This window comes from Musca autumnalis, unplaced genomic scaffold (genome assembly GCF_047663935.1).
Source record: "Musca autumnalis isolate F117 unplaced genomic scaffold, ASM4766393v1 scaffold_1, whole genome shotgun sequence".
Lineage (NCBI taxonomy): Eukaryota > Metazoa > Arthropoda > Insecta > Diptera > Muscidae > Musca > Musca autumnalis.
This window is the reverse complement of record NW_027411644.1, coordinates 82,509,797-82,524,495: the sequence shown is the minus strand read 5'-3', so window position 1 is coordinate 82,524,495 and position 14,699 is coordinate 82,509,797. Positions and strand designations below refer to the sequence as shown.

The window sequence follows — 14,699 nt, the reverse complement described above, 5'->3', positions numbered from 1 at the left end:
CACAAAATTTCGGATAAGTTCAGATTAGGAGCTGCTCTCGAATCGCTTTGATTTTTGTTGCAGCAACTTGTATTCATTGCCCCCCATACGACGGTACAAGTTTCATCAGGGGTAAGTCCATACTTCCTGAGAAAATAGCCTGAAAGATGCAAAAAGGCCCTATGACACCGTGTGTAGTGAATGGAGCGCAAGATGTCTCGAACGGATCTGCTGATTCGGTCCAAAATTTGGCCTTCGTAATATATTGTCCAAACATAGTTTAAATTCGAAGAAAAGCCATATCGGCCCACTCCATTTAGGAATCTCCCCCCCAAAAGTTCAAAAATGTTCAAAAAAATTGGACATCCGAATATATCTACCAAATATAGATCAGATTCGAATATGGACTATATTTGTCTATTCCTTCTGGTACTTCTCACACAAAATTTCGGACAAGTTCACTTTAAGACCTGCTCTCGAATCACTTTGATTTTTGTTGAAGCGATTTGCACTCGCTACCTCTATTACGACGGTAAAAGTTTTTAGGGGCAAGTCCATATTTCTTAGGAAAACAGCCCGAATGGTGTAAAAAGACCCTATGTCACCATATGCGGCTATCGGAGAGCAAGATAACACTCGAACTGTTCAACCTATTTGGTCTTCGTCATATTATATCTAAACTTAGTTTCATTCGGCAATACCGGTCCACAACTTCCGGTACTTCTCCCCAATATTTAAAAAATGTCACTAAAATGCTAGGACGATATCACTTAAATGGGCAACCAATTTGGTCCAAACTTTGGATCTCCTAATATTTTGTCAAAATTTAGTTTAACTTCTAAAATGGCCCATATCGGTCCTCCCTAAGGGTACCTCCCCAACAAAGGTTCAACATTTGTGTCTTAGCGCAGTTAATTCCTAATCCACATGTTTGTCGGCAAATTGAAAGGTCCAAAAAGGGCCCCAACATTCTGAAGAGACATTAAATACATTCGATGTGTCCGTAGGTGAAAGCTTCACTTCACATAGGCTGAGGGTATATATCTGTCGGCAAAGCCGACTGACACTTTTTTACTTGTTGTATGTATAAATATGTATATACTAGCTGACCCGGTCCGCGTTGCTGGCCCGTTGTTTGGGTTCTCCGTGTAAACTTTAGTTATCTATCCAGTATTGATACAGCCATAATTAGGCATCCCTATAGAAACTTCATAATATAAATCAATGTTTTGACATAAATTCCATGTAATGGTATCCCCCAAATTTAAGATATAAAATCTCTTTTATTATACCCTTCACCATAAATCGGCAGTTTAAAGCACTTTGTGACCCACATATAATGGTCGGTGCACGTCTATTAAATTGCTATATATTGGATTGTTGGTCTCGGTTGGGGTCGTAATTATTACTGCAGAGAATTGTCAGTATAGGTCCACGTTTAGATATAGCTCTCACAGAACTGTACCGGCTGATTTTCGCTATTTTTGAGGATATAACATCATTATCACACCGAAATAGCTGAAATCTGGTTTAAATATATTTTAAAGAGGAGAGCATAAATATTCGGATCGACCGAAAGACACGCCTTTTCATTTGCGCTCGGTATGTAACAGTTATAGGTTCACGTTTTGATATAGCTCCCATAAAACAGTACCTCCCGATTTTCGATAGTTCAGAGATATAGCCACTGTTGGGGGTCGTAAACAGTCTTGCAGAGAATTTTCAGTATACGTCCTCGTTTTGATATAGCTCCCATAGAACGGTGGCGCCTGATTTTCGTTATTTTTGGTGGATTTAACCTCATTCAGCCCGATCGAACGTAACGCCTTTTTTCTTCGCGCTCTATATGCAATAGTGGTAAAATACCCCTCAGCGAAATGTATGTTCCTTCGGGATATGTATGGCAACATTTATATAATTCATAAAAAAATTACTTCTATAAATTCTAGTTGTTATTATCGAGCTTTTGTTGTATTTAAAAAATTTATCTTTATCTAGCTATTCCAAGGATTGAAATCAATGCTTATGAAGTTTCACTTCCCACATTTTGAGATTTTATCCGTAATTATAATATTTTCAAAAATCGAACACGATCGCGGTATTCTGATTCCAATGAGGATATTGTATTGTATATCAATAACTTTGTCTGATTTCCAATCGATCTTTCTGGAATTTCGATCTAGTGACATCTCAAGTTATCGGGATTTTACTGTATTCCAAAATGTGGAGTTTATCGCGCTATCCCACTTATTGTTTAGTGTTCAGCGTTTATAGCTTTTTATAGGCACGCTTACAAAATTATGTATATTATCTGATATAATAAATGTTTGCAAATTTTGTGATGGTCGCGATATTTCACTTTTCGCGATATTTCATTTCCGCGAAGACCATTCAGGGTCAAGACAGTAATTACAGTAGTATTGCAAACAATCTGTAAACAATACGTTCAAAAATATCAGGGACTTCAGATTTAAAAAAAAAATTGAAGGAGAACCTCCGGTCACTACACTTAGCCGTATTAAAATAGCTCACGACCGCGATATCCCACTTGTTCAAGCTAGTGTTTATATCATTTTTGTGTCACGCTTACTAAAATTATGTATATTAATTGAAATAATACATTTTTGAAAACTTTGTGATGACCGCGATCATTCAGGGAAAACAATCTGTAAACAATACGTTCAAAAATATCAAAGATTTCAGATTTTCTTAAAAACATTGTGGGGGAGGACCACCGGTCACTATAAAAACAGCTTACAACAGTTCTAATTAATTGAAATAATACATTTTTGAAAATTTTGGGATGACCGCGATTTTCACTTCCGCGACGAATGGTCGTCAAGACTATAATTACCATAGCATTGCAAACAATTTGTAAACAATATATTAAAAAGTATCTTGAATTTCGCGGTTCTCTTAAAAAAATTGTGGGGAGGACCACCACTTAGCGGGATAAAAAAATAAATTACGACCTATTCTCAGACCTAAAAACTCCACATACAAAATTTCATAAGATTTCCCAATCGATTTTTCGATAAGACCTGGCAACCCTGCTTGTGCTTAGAAGTGTTTTTGTGCGTTCTCGTAAAAAATTAAAATTAATAAGTAATTTTACTTGTTTTTAAATAGTGAATCGGTGCTTAAAGTGTTATTTAACCATTTTCGACCAATTTAAAATTGGAAAATTGTGAAATTTTGGTAAAAGTAGTGCATTTTTTTGTGATTTTATCATTAATTAAAGTGGTCTGCTTTATTCACTGTTTTCCTTTCTTTCTATTTTGGTTTATTTTGTTTACATCGATTTTGACGTTCGTTCATGTGATTTTTATTCTGCTTTTGTGTACTAAAATAACCTAATATTTACATATCATAGCATACTTTTAGGCCTTACTAATAAATTTGGTAGTATTATTTTGCACCATTTTTTCTTATCTGAACCAATAGCATACTTTTAGGCTCTAACAATAATTGTTCTCTTTTACCATGGAATGCTTGTATAAAAATTGTGTAATTAATTGTACAAGTGAGAGGTTATTTGCATGTTGGTTATGCGATAACTTTGCGCATTTTAAGTGTGCTGGCTTCAAGGGTAGGCATTATGATCTGATAACTGATAAATCTAACGGTATTCGCTGGACTTGTCCTGATTGCAGAGATACGGAGATTAATTTCCGTCGTTTATTTAAAGAACTAAAATCGGAGGTATTAAAGGTCAAAAAATCTTTTAATATAATTAATAAAAATTTTGATAAAATTGATAAAATGTTAACCACTTTTGAATTTCCTGATTCTCCAAAGAGAAAGAAGACACTAGGTGGTATTGTAGGCAACTTTGACTTAACTTCTGAGAATTTAATTAGTTTAAATTCTCCGACTTTGTCATTGCCTCCCACTCAGTCTTCCTCCTCGAAAGGTCATCATTCAGTACCTCCTAATCCTACAAGTAACTCCAATGATCAAACAATGTCTACACATATACCTGTTAATTCCCCTAGTACTCTTCATACTGTTCCCCCTGAACCATCACTATCGCCTTCGGTTTCTGTTCAAGAGCCTTCTGCTCCTGATACGGTGCCTCCTGAAAAGACACCTTTGCCTTCGATCGTTGTTCAAACTGCTCCTCCAATAGAAGTTCAGAAGCCTTTGCCTTCGATTGTTGCTCAAAATACTCCTTCAATAGAAGTTCAGCAACCTACGGCTTCTTCCCCTTTGCAACCTAATATGCAGCTTGTTGTCGTTGCACGACGTAAAACAATATTTGTATCTAGGTTACATGCGAACACATCAACTGAAATCATTCGTAATTACATAAAAGGTAAAGTTACAAATTTATCAGATAACGACTTTCATATTTTGAAATTTAATTCGGCGAAAACCCGTGACATATCGTCTTTTAAAATTGTTGTCCCTGCCAGAGTTTTTGATACTATAGTCAACGAATCTTTTTGGCCTGAAGAGATTTTAGTAAGAGAATTTATATATAGGGATAGACAAAGACCTGATAATGCTACCGAAAGACCAAAACCTGTCAATCCTACCGTTATTTCGACAGCTTCAAAAAACTAGATATGCTACCCTTACTTTATCAAAATGTTAGAGGGTTGAAAACTAAACTAAATAGTCTGTATCTTAACAGTATTTATTGTGATTTTAAAGTTATTGTTTTCACTGAAACCTGGCTTAAACCAGACATTAAAGATACCGAGATTTTCTGTGATAATTTCCAAGTATATAGGAATGATAGGCTAATAAAAGTTGGAGGAGGCGTTTTGATAGCAGTTCATAACTCAGTTTCATCTGAATTGATTGATATATCCGTAAATCCTAATGATGAATTTATTTGCGTGAAATTAAAATTCCTTGGTAATACAATTTTTTTTAACTTGTTCCTACATTCCACCTAACTCTAGCATAGATGTATATTTGAGACATGCTAATTTACTAAAAACTGTCTCGTCTTCTCTTGCTAGTAATGATGTTTTAATGTGCATGGGCGATTTTAATCTGCCAAATACTTCTTGGGTCCCTGGTGATAATAGATTAGATTATGTACCATCAGTTAACACTGCTGATATGGAAACTTTCTGGGATTTGATTTTCGACCAATGCTTATACCAAATTAATTATATATTGAATGATAAAAATCGTCTTTTAGATTTGATTTTCTGCACGTCACTTAATGTATCACTAAGTAAATGTACTCCTTTTGTACTGCCGGAAGATAAGTTTCATCCTACACTGTCAATTTTTCTTGAATTACAAAGTACCCCTTTTGTAATCAAGGAGACTAAGAACATTACATATAGATACAATTATCGTAAAACTGACTTCTTAAAGTTAAAATCTCTCTTAAGCAATACTAGCTGGACTTATGATGATGACTTAGATATTTCTGTTTCACAGTTTTATAACAGAATCAATTATGTGTTCTCCAAATCTATACCAATGTCAAAAGTTGTTGCGGAACAAGGTCCTTCATGGTTTTCTCCAGCACTGCGCCGACTAAGAAATATTAAAAGTAGGCTGTTTAAGAAATACAAATTATGCAATTCCTCTATAAATTATCTCAATTATTCTGTAGCCCGAAATAGATACAATGCTGAAAATTCTAAATGTTACTCAAATTACCTTGCCAAGATGAGGAATGACTTTAAAAATAACCCTAAATGTTTTTATAAATTCGTTAATTCCAAAAGAAAGGTTCGAAATTTTCCTAGTTTTATGAAATATGGTAGCAGTGAATCGTCTGACGAACTAGAAATTTCCAATATGTTTGCTGACTATTTTCAATCTTCATATACCGATAGAAGCTTAGACGGTCGGTACAAATATATGATTGATAAACTGAACCACCTGCCCCAAATAGTATTATCTGAAGACGAAGTATTAGCTGGTTTAAAATCTATACGAATATCGAACATACCCGGTCCTGACGGTATTCCCTCCTGCATTCTTAAATCGTGTGCGAATGAATTCTATTTACCTCTCACAAAATTATTTAACTATTCGTTGATAAAGAGTTATTTTCCTTTACTCTGGAGATCAAGTTATATTATTCCTCTTCACAAGGCTGGTAATAGATGTTTAATTGAAAATTACAGATGTATTGCAAAGTTGAGTGCAATACCTAAACTTTTTGAATTATTGATTTCGCGTAAGTTACTACATTTTACGAAAGCGGTAGTTTCGCCTTATCAACATGGATTTTTGAAAAATAGATCCACAATCACTAACCTTATGGAATTTGTTTGTCATATTCATAAAGGTTTTATTAAAAAACATCAGACTGACGTAATATATACTGATTTTAGTAAGGCATTTGATACGGTAGTGCATAAGCATTTACTTTATAAATTAGATGTTATGGGGTTCCCATCGTCTCTCTTATCTTGGTTAGCTTCATATTTAGAAGGTCGAACACAAAAAGTATTATTTAATGATTTTCTGTCCAGAGACATAATAGTGTCTTCAGGAGTCCCCCAAGGTAGTCATCTTGGCCCACTCCTTTTTGTCCTGTATCTTAATGATCTTCCACAGGCGATACGATTTTCGAACATTTTAATGTACGCTGATGACGTAAAGCTGTTTTCTCAAATAAATTCCATAAATCAATCCTCTAATTTACAATACGATTTACATTCTCTAACGAATTGGTGTTCTGCAAATGGAATGACCCTAAACCTTAAAAAATGCAAAAGTTTGTCATTTTTCAGGTCACAACAAATTCATTCTGATTATTTTATAGGCTCTTACAAACTGGAAAATGTTGAATCATTTGTTGACCTGGGTATTATCCTAGATCCTAAACTACGCTTTCACTTACACATAGAATCATCTGTTAATAAAGCCAAATCATTGTTAGGTTTCATAAAACGCTGGTCTATAGAATTTGATGATCCATACGTTACCAAACGTTTATTTGTGAGTTTAGTCCGTCCAGTTTTAGAATATGGTTGCGTTTTATGGAGTCCATTTTATAAATGCCACTCTGATAAGATTGAGTCTGTTCAAATTCAATTTCTGTTGTTTGCGCTACGTGGATTACGTTGGGATACTTCAGTATCATTGCCGCCTTACGAAAGTCGTTTGATGTTAATAGATCTTCCTTCTCTTGAAAGAAGACGGTTTATGTTAAGAGCGCTATTTATAATAAAAGTTATACGTGGTCTGATTGATTCGCCATTTTTAGTCGGTGAAATAATGTTCAATGTACCCTCACGTTTAACACGTAACTTCCTCCCTATAAAGTTATCTCTAGTGAAAACTAATTATGAAGCAAGTAACCCACTTAGATCTTTATGTGAAATATATAATAACATTTTTAACACGGTAGATCTAACCAGTCCAACACATGTAATAAAAAATGCTATCTTACGCATGTAATATTATGATCAGCAGGTTTGCCAGAAGTATTATTAGTCCTATTGTAGTGTTATAGTGTAATTTTATTATATACATACATTGTTATTTTGTAGTTACTTATTAACTTCCCGTAATCTATACTGGCATATTATCTACAACTCCTCTTACGGAACAGTAGAATTATGCAGTAATCTTGCGTGCGGTTTCCTGTTTTTTTTTTTATTTTATTATTTAAACTCTGCAATTAATTTAACTTCTTGAGCTCAGTTAATCGGCGTATCTACAACCCCTTATGCGGAAATAGTAGAAATTTGCCTACGAGCGAGGTTGTTCATTAATTGCAAATAAATTTTAATTGAATTCTTAAATATATATAGTCGGCTGATGATTCCTCTGTAGCTGACATTTATAACCACTACTAACCCGCCATGGTCCGGTCTATGGTGTGTACGCGCTCCCTACGAATGGGGAGGTGGCCCCCTCGGTCGGCAGGGGCGGGTGTGAGAGGCGTGGGACCGAACGTAAAAAAAAAAAAAAAAAAAAATACATTTTTGAATAATTTGGGATGACCGCGATATTTCACTTCCGCGACGACCATTCAAAAAAATATATAGCCTATTTTCACCACCGGTGTTCCCAGTACATTATCTGAAATTTTCAAGAAAATCTATTCAGCCGTTTTTGAGTCTATTCGGAACATACAAACATACAAACATACAAACATACAAACAAACAAACATACTAACATACACACATTGCCTTTTATATATTAGATGTTCTATATCTCTGATATGTTACCATGTATATCAACTTATGTATGTATGACCGGACAGCAAAAATATGTCGCAATCATATAAAAGAAACTCTTGGGATAGTGCCCAGGTGTAGTGGAGTAGGGTCGGCCCTGTCCGACTATAACTCCCTCTTACTTGTTATACCCTACACCACTATGCGGAAAGGGTATTATAAGTTTGTTTTGGTAAAAATTCATGTAACACCGCGAAATATTCGTCGGAGACCCCCAATGTGGTATACCAATCTTCATATCTCGACGAGATAAAACGATTCTGAGATGTGTGTCTGTCGGTCCCTCCGTCCGTCCGTCCGTCTGTCCATTATGAATTGTAATAAAACTTCAGCCCGCAATTATGGACCGATCGTCACGAAATTTTGTATGGAGGTCGCGTTCAGACCAGAATAGATCCTTATTTTTATTGGTGATGATCGTGAAATAACTAGCAGGTAAAATGGACCAAAAACATTATATTTACCCAATTTTGTAGCGGCTCTGTAGGTCTCAATAATAGTCAACGACAAATTTCTGGGGACATGTTTTTTAGCCCCAAAGAAGACTACGCAACAATTTTTAGGCAATTCGGTGTTATAATGAGGCTAAATAAACCCTTTAAAATACCGAATACCGGGAAGTACCGTTCTATAGGGGCTAGATCAAAACGTGAACCTGTACTGCCAAATTTCTGGGGAAAATTTTTGTTGTCCCAAAGAAGATATCATATCAATTTTCATTCATTTCGATGTGAGAACTATTAAAATACCGAAAATCTAAAAGTACCGTTCTATGGGGGTTATACCAACACGTTGATCTGTATTGAATTATTTCTGGGAAAAAGTTTTGTAGCCCTAAGGAAGACTAAATAAAAAATTTCTGCCAATTCGGTGTGATAATGAGGTTAAAACCTTCAATCAATAGGAGTAATAGAAACTTCAGTACCAAATTATAGAGTAGTATTTTAAATATTGCGTGCTGTATCTGGGTTTCAACGGACAGACGGACATTGTTGTATTGACTTAGCGTAAATAGCATAAAATATATATACCTTATGGGGTCTCCGATGAATATTTTGATCTGTTTCAAACGGAATAACAAAGTTGACTATACTCTCTATATTATGGTGGATGTTATACAGTTTCTTTATTATATTGTACGGAAATCAATGCAATAACTGTTGTGTTCAAAATTCATCGTTATCATCATGTATTATTATCATTCGAATGCATTTATATTCATTCAGTAACCAACAATATTTCTGTAATAACACTGATATAATTTTTACAGGACCGAATACACAAGCATTAAAAAACCCTTTTTGTGAAACTCAACATCGATGATTAGCATTTTTTAATGCATTTAACATTCGCTTGAAAACACCACTAAAACATAAATTCCATATGGCATTGTTCGTTCTCCCCATTGTGGTTTTCAATACATGTTAGCTTTTGCAAAACTTTATTCTTCATCAACCGAATACAAAGTTATCGCCATAACTATTTTATGAGGTGCAAAACAAAAAAAAAAAAAAAACAATTTTTGTTAGCACAAAAAGATAACATGTAATGCAAAGGTCATAGGTTTGTTGGAGCAAGCCGACCATCTGTTACACTAAACCATGCTTAACACATCCATCCCGCAAACATACCCAGAAGGCATTTCTCAGTTGTATTAATTTCTAATCTAGCTGAATCCTAACTTAGCAATAATTTTGTGCAGTTATTATTACGAGTTTTTGTCCTATACGTATGCATTTTGTCAACACGTATACGCGACAGGATGCAGTGAATGCCAAGCATAAAATTTTGGAATATAAATAAATATTGCGATTTCTTGTTCGATTCATGTAAATCATTATCATGTTTCTTTTCGTTATTAATGCTGACCGGTATCACATAGCGGTGTAGGGTATAGGCATTGTTGAACGAAAAATTTACTAAAAAAGTTATGCAAAAGTAAACTTTTAAACTTTTGGTGAAAGCCAAAACCAAAACACTGACATAAGCCTTGTGATTTACTAGAAGTTAAATACGAAAAAAATAGTTCAATTTAAACGTGTAATTCTGCCACATGGATAATAAAATGCAACAACGTAACTGAAATTTCAAGAAATTTCGGTATTTAATTCCACTTGAATTAATAATGAAAATTGATACCTATAGATTAAAAAATAAATAAAATAAGTAAAAAAATAATCATAATCAATCAGTTTTTGCTGACATCTAAATAATAAATAAATACGCCAATGACGGTACAGCACAACAACAACAGGAATGGTAGACAGTAATACTCTTTGTAACCAGACTGGCCCATTTGCTAGAAACTCTTATCAATAATTCCCAAATTACCTGAAGTTTACTGTACATATATGTAAAAAAATGGTAACACATTTACTGTCTTTGTTTTGAAAAATAGCAAAGTAGACAGAACATTAAAAAGACCAATTATAAACAATTTAGAACAAAATTTACAAACAAAACTCATAACAAACAGTACTTATATGCTATGTAAAAGATTTACCCGCCAAGCTATAAAAAAACAAGTAAGAGAGGGTTATAATCGGACAGGGCCGACCATGTGATACCCTACTCCACTCCACCTGGGCACTATTTTCCAAGGAATTTCTTTTATATGATTGCGACATATTTTAGCCGTCCGATCATACATACATAATACATGGTAACATACTAGAGATATAGAACATATATACGTCGTCATTACTGGAAACGTAAGGTATTATTTTCCGTATTTTATAATGACCAATCGGGGCTTTTTTGCAAGTTAGAAAGTATCAGTCAGCTGTGCCGACGCAGATATACCCTCAGCCTCTTAAACAAAGAAAATAAGTAAACTCAATAGGTCTCTATGTTTTTTTTTTTTTAAATTTTTGGGCCAATTTCCCAAGAAGAATGGACCTTGGCCCCCAAAAAAATTGTAATTGTAACAAGGACCACAAAGACAAAAACATGCAAAAAGAAAATTGAAACAATCCGAGACGAGTCCTTAAACGGCACTCTTTCCAAAATTTGTGTGGGAGGCACCCGAAGGAGTGTTCCGATGTAGTCGATATTCGGACGTAATCCAACTCTCTAAGAAATAATACGATGTACAAAATTTAGACCAAACCGGTTTCTCCCTTCGGGGATTATCTTAGGCACTAGTCAGTTTAATTTGCGTCGTCTCAGTAAGTATGGACTTGCCCAAAAAAATGCACATGTTTCTAACAAATTCAAAACGGTTCGAGAAGAGCTCTTAAACTATACTTTTCCCAAAGGTGTGGGCCGATATAGTCCATATTCGAACCTGATATATGCATGGAAGTAATATTTTCACATCCGTAGTTTGGTACAATTCGGTTAGATTCATATTAGCTCAATGATATGAGACCTACCTACCTATCACCGAGTCCGAACGGCGTGTCCTAAGACACCACTTACAGAGAAGCTTTACATGGCACAGTGGTCGCTGCCATTGACCAGAATTAAAACAAGTGAGCCAAGGCTATATTCGGGTCGGGGCCGACTATGTGATACCCTACACCACTACCCCTGTTCATAAGCTTTTGACTAATAAAATTCAAAATATTAAAATTGGGATAGCTTAGCGCCTTTGCTCTGAATGTCTTCATTAACACAGGTCAATTTTTTTGAAACGCATTTAAGTGCATCGACAGTACAACCCAAATAAAAAGGCTTCTTTCTCTGTTAGGCCCCCATCAACCCCCAAAATTTCGTGAAGATCCGATCAAAATTTCGTAGTGTGATTGCACAAAAATGGAAAAAGGGATGCATTACCGACTATTGCGATATCTCTGTTGTTGATATTTTCTACTTTCCTTGCCAGGTTTTGCTTTCGATATACCTCCTACAGAAGGGAGATATTAACTCTGAAATAAAACGTTGGTCTTTTTTCCAAATTTTTTTTTTACATTCCGACCCCTGAATAATATCCGACCATTATTAAAAATCAAAAGCTTTTTTCCTCTGTGGGACCACCAATAACACCCAAAATTTCGTGACGATCCAATTAAAATTGCGACCTGTAGCGTGATTTCCAAAAAAGTGGAAAAATGGTATGTATTACCGACTATTGCGATATCTCCGTTATTTGGATACCTACGCCAACCTGCTTTACATCATTGTAATGATGGGATTTTTTACTTTCATTGTCAGACTTTGCTTTTGGAAGGTCCCGAATCAAAGCTGTGATATTCGTCATTATTATTAAAATCGCAAAAATGAAAAGTTGTGTTCTATTAGCGGCTTCGTTGTTTGACCACCAACGAGAACCTACTTTACATCATTAGAAAGGCCATATTTTCTTCTTTCATGGCCAGGTTCTGCTTTTGGTATACCCCATATTAAAGCTGAGATATTCGCTTAGAAAAAACGTTGTCTTTTTCTCCAAATAAGTTTTTGCCCACTACAATCCCTAAATATTATCCGACCATCACCAAAATTAATAGGCTTCTTCATCTGTGTGACCCCCATTAACCCTCAAAATTTCGTGACGATCCGATCAAAATTGCGACCTGTAGCGTGATTTCCAAAAAAGTGGAAAAATGGGATGTATTACCGACTATTGCGATATCTCCGTTATTTGGTCACCTGCGCCGACCTAGTTTACATCATTGTAAAGATGGGATCTTCTATTTTCATAGCCAGGCTTTGCTTCTGGAAAGTCCCCAACCAAAGCTGTGATATTCGCCTTATAATTAAAATCGCAAAAATGAAAATTTGGGTTTTATTTGCGACTATTGTGATATCTTCGTTGTTTGATCACCTACGAGAACCTACTTTACATCATTAGAAAGGTGATATTTTCTACTTTTATTGTCAGGTTTTGCTTTTGGTATACCCCGTATAGAAGCTGAGATATTCGCTTTGGAAAAAAACGTTGTATTTTTATCACATAAGTTTTTTGCCCATTCCGACCCCTAAATATTATCCGACCATCACCAAAATCAAAAGGCTTCTTCCCCTCCGGGACTCCCATCAACATCCAAAATTTCGTGACGATCCGATCAAAATTGCGACCTGTAGCGTGATTACAAGGTTTAGATGGACAGACGGACAGACGGACAGACGGACGGACGGACGGACTGACGGACGGACACACATAGCCAGATCGACTCAGCTCGTCGAGACATTCATTTTGGTATATATTAGTATGGGTCTACGACCATTATTTCGATGCGTTACAAACTTTTTGGCCAAAACCAACTTATAATACCCTCCCCACATAGTGGTGTAGGGTATAAACATGAAAGTCAAATTTTTGGTACCAAATGTGTTCATATCTACTCCTAACATGTTAAATTTCTCTAAAATAAATTTGTTATGGATTACTTATTACTGCACTCTTTGAGAATAGCATCAAATAAGAGAAAATTTAACAGGTGAATTCAGTGCAAAAGCTAGGTGAAAGTTAAATATTAGTATCAAATTAGTTGAACTGTATATTGACTAAATTTAATTGGAATATTGAAAAACAAGGCATTAACTTAATTTTTATGCAGTTTTGTGTTTGTTAATTTTTTGGATTCATTATTGAATAGGTGTGTTGACTGAAGGATTTTGTAATGCCATTTCTTCAATATAATTAAAATTCAAGCAAAGTTTTAGTTATTTTCCCCCTGTTTCCCCCCAGCGATTTTTTTAAAGATCAGCAATAGTCTAAAGATTCTATTTTCAAAATATCAGCTGCATATTTCCGCATCTCTGGAACTTGTTCCCAAAATACTAAGGATACCTTTCAGGGTGTTTTTGTTATTTTTTCAAATGGGCAGGTGATATATTTCAGCTTTTTAAATATATAGTAGATACATTGTGCGGTTCAGTTATATGAAGGGTACGTCAAAATGAGGCCCTCGATGTAAAATTTGGAAAATTCAGCCATTTTGATTGATTATTACGGCTAGGACCTTAAAAATACCAAATATTGGGAGATACCGATTTATGGAGACAACATCAAAGAGTGGACCTGCATTAATCGACAATTTTCTGGGGGTAGCCTACCTCCAGGAATGATTAAGCCGAATTTCGGCCATTTCGAATTAAAATTTTATATAAACTTTCAAAATTCCGAAAATCGGGCGGTACCATTATATGGGGACCCTATCAAAACGTAGACCCAATTCAAAAATGATTTGCAAGAAGGTTTTCTAACACTAGGGAATACCGGTAGCCAAATTTTAGCTAATTTCATTGAAAATGTGGTCAAGACCCCTAAAATGCCAGAAATCAGGAGGTACCGTTCTATGAGGGCTATACCTAAAGCTAGACCTATGTTCATTTTTTTTTTGCTTTTTTTTCATTGGTGTTGCTAAACTAACCTTTTCTGAAAATTTCTTATTGATACCTGCACAGGACATATTTTTGGCCGCGCTTCCCAAACAACTTCGGCCACAGTGCATGGCTGAAATACTCAGGGGTATTTTGCCACCGTTAACAATTTTATGTTGCTTAGCCGGGGAATCGAACCCACGACCTTCTGCGTGCAAGGCGGGTGTGCATACCATGGCACCACGGAGGTACCCTTAAACTAAGTTTGGACAAAATTTACGAGA

At 35.3% G+C, this 14,699-nt stretch overlaps 1 long non-coding RNA gene across 1 annotated transcript in view; it reads left to right on the top strand.

Moving 5' to 3' along the window:
• Positions 1 to 3,012: 3,012 nt before the first annotated feature.
• Positions 3,013 to 14,699, top strand: part of LOC141390637 (uncharacterized) — a 33,922-nt gene continuing 22,235 nt past the window's right edge. The window contains exon 1 of the long non-coding RNA XR_012409426.1: positions 3,013 to 3,177. This is a non-coding gene — a long non-coding RNA (uncharacterized lncRNA). The remainder of the gene's footprint in view (positions 3,178 to 14,699) is intronic.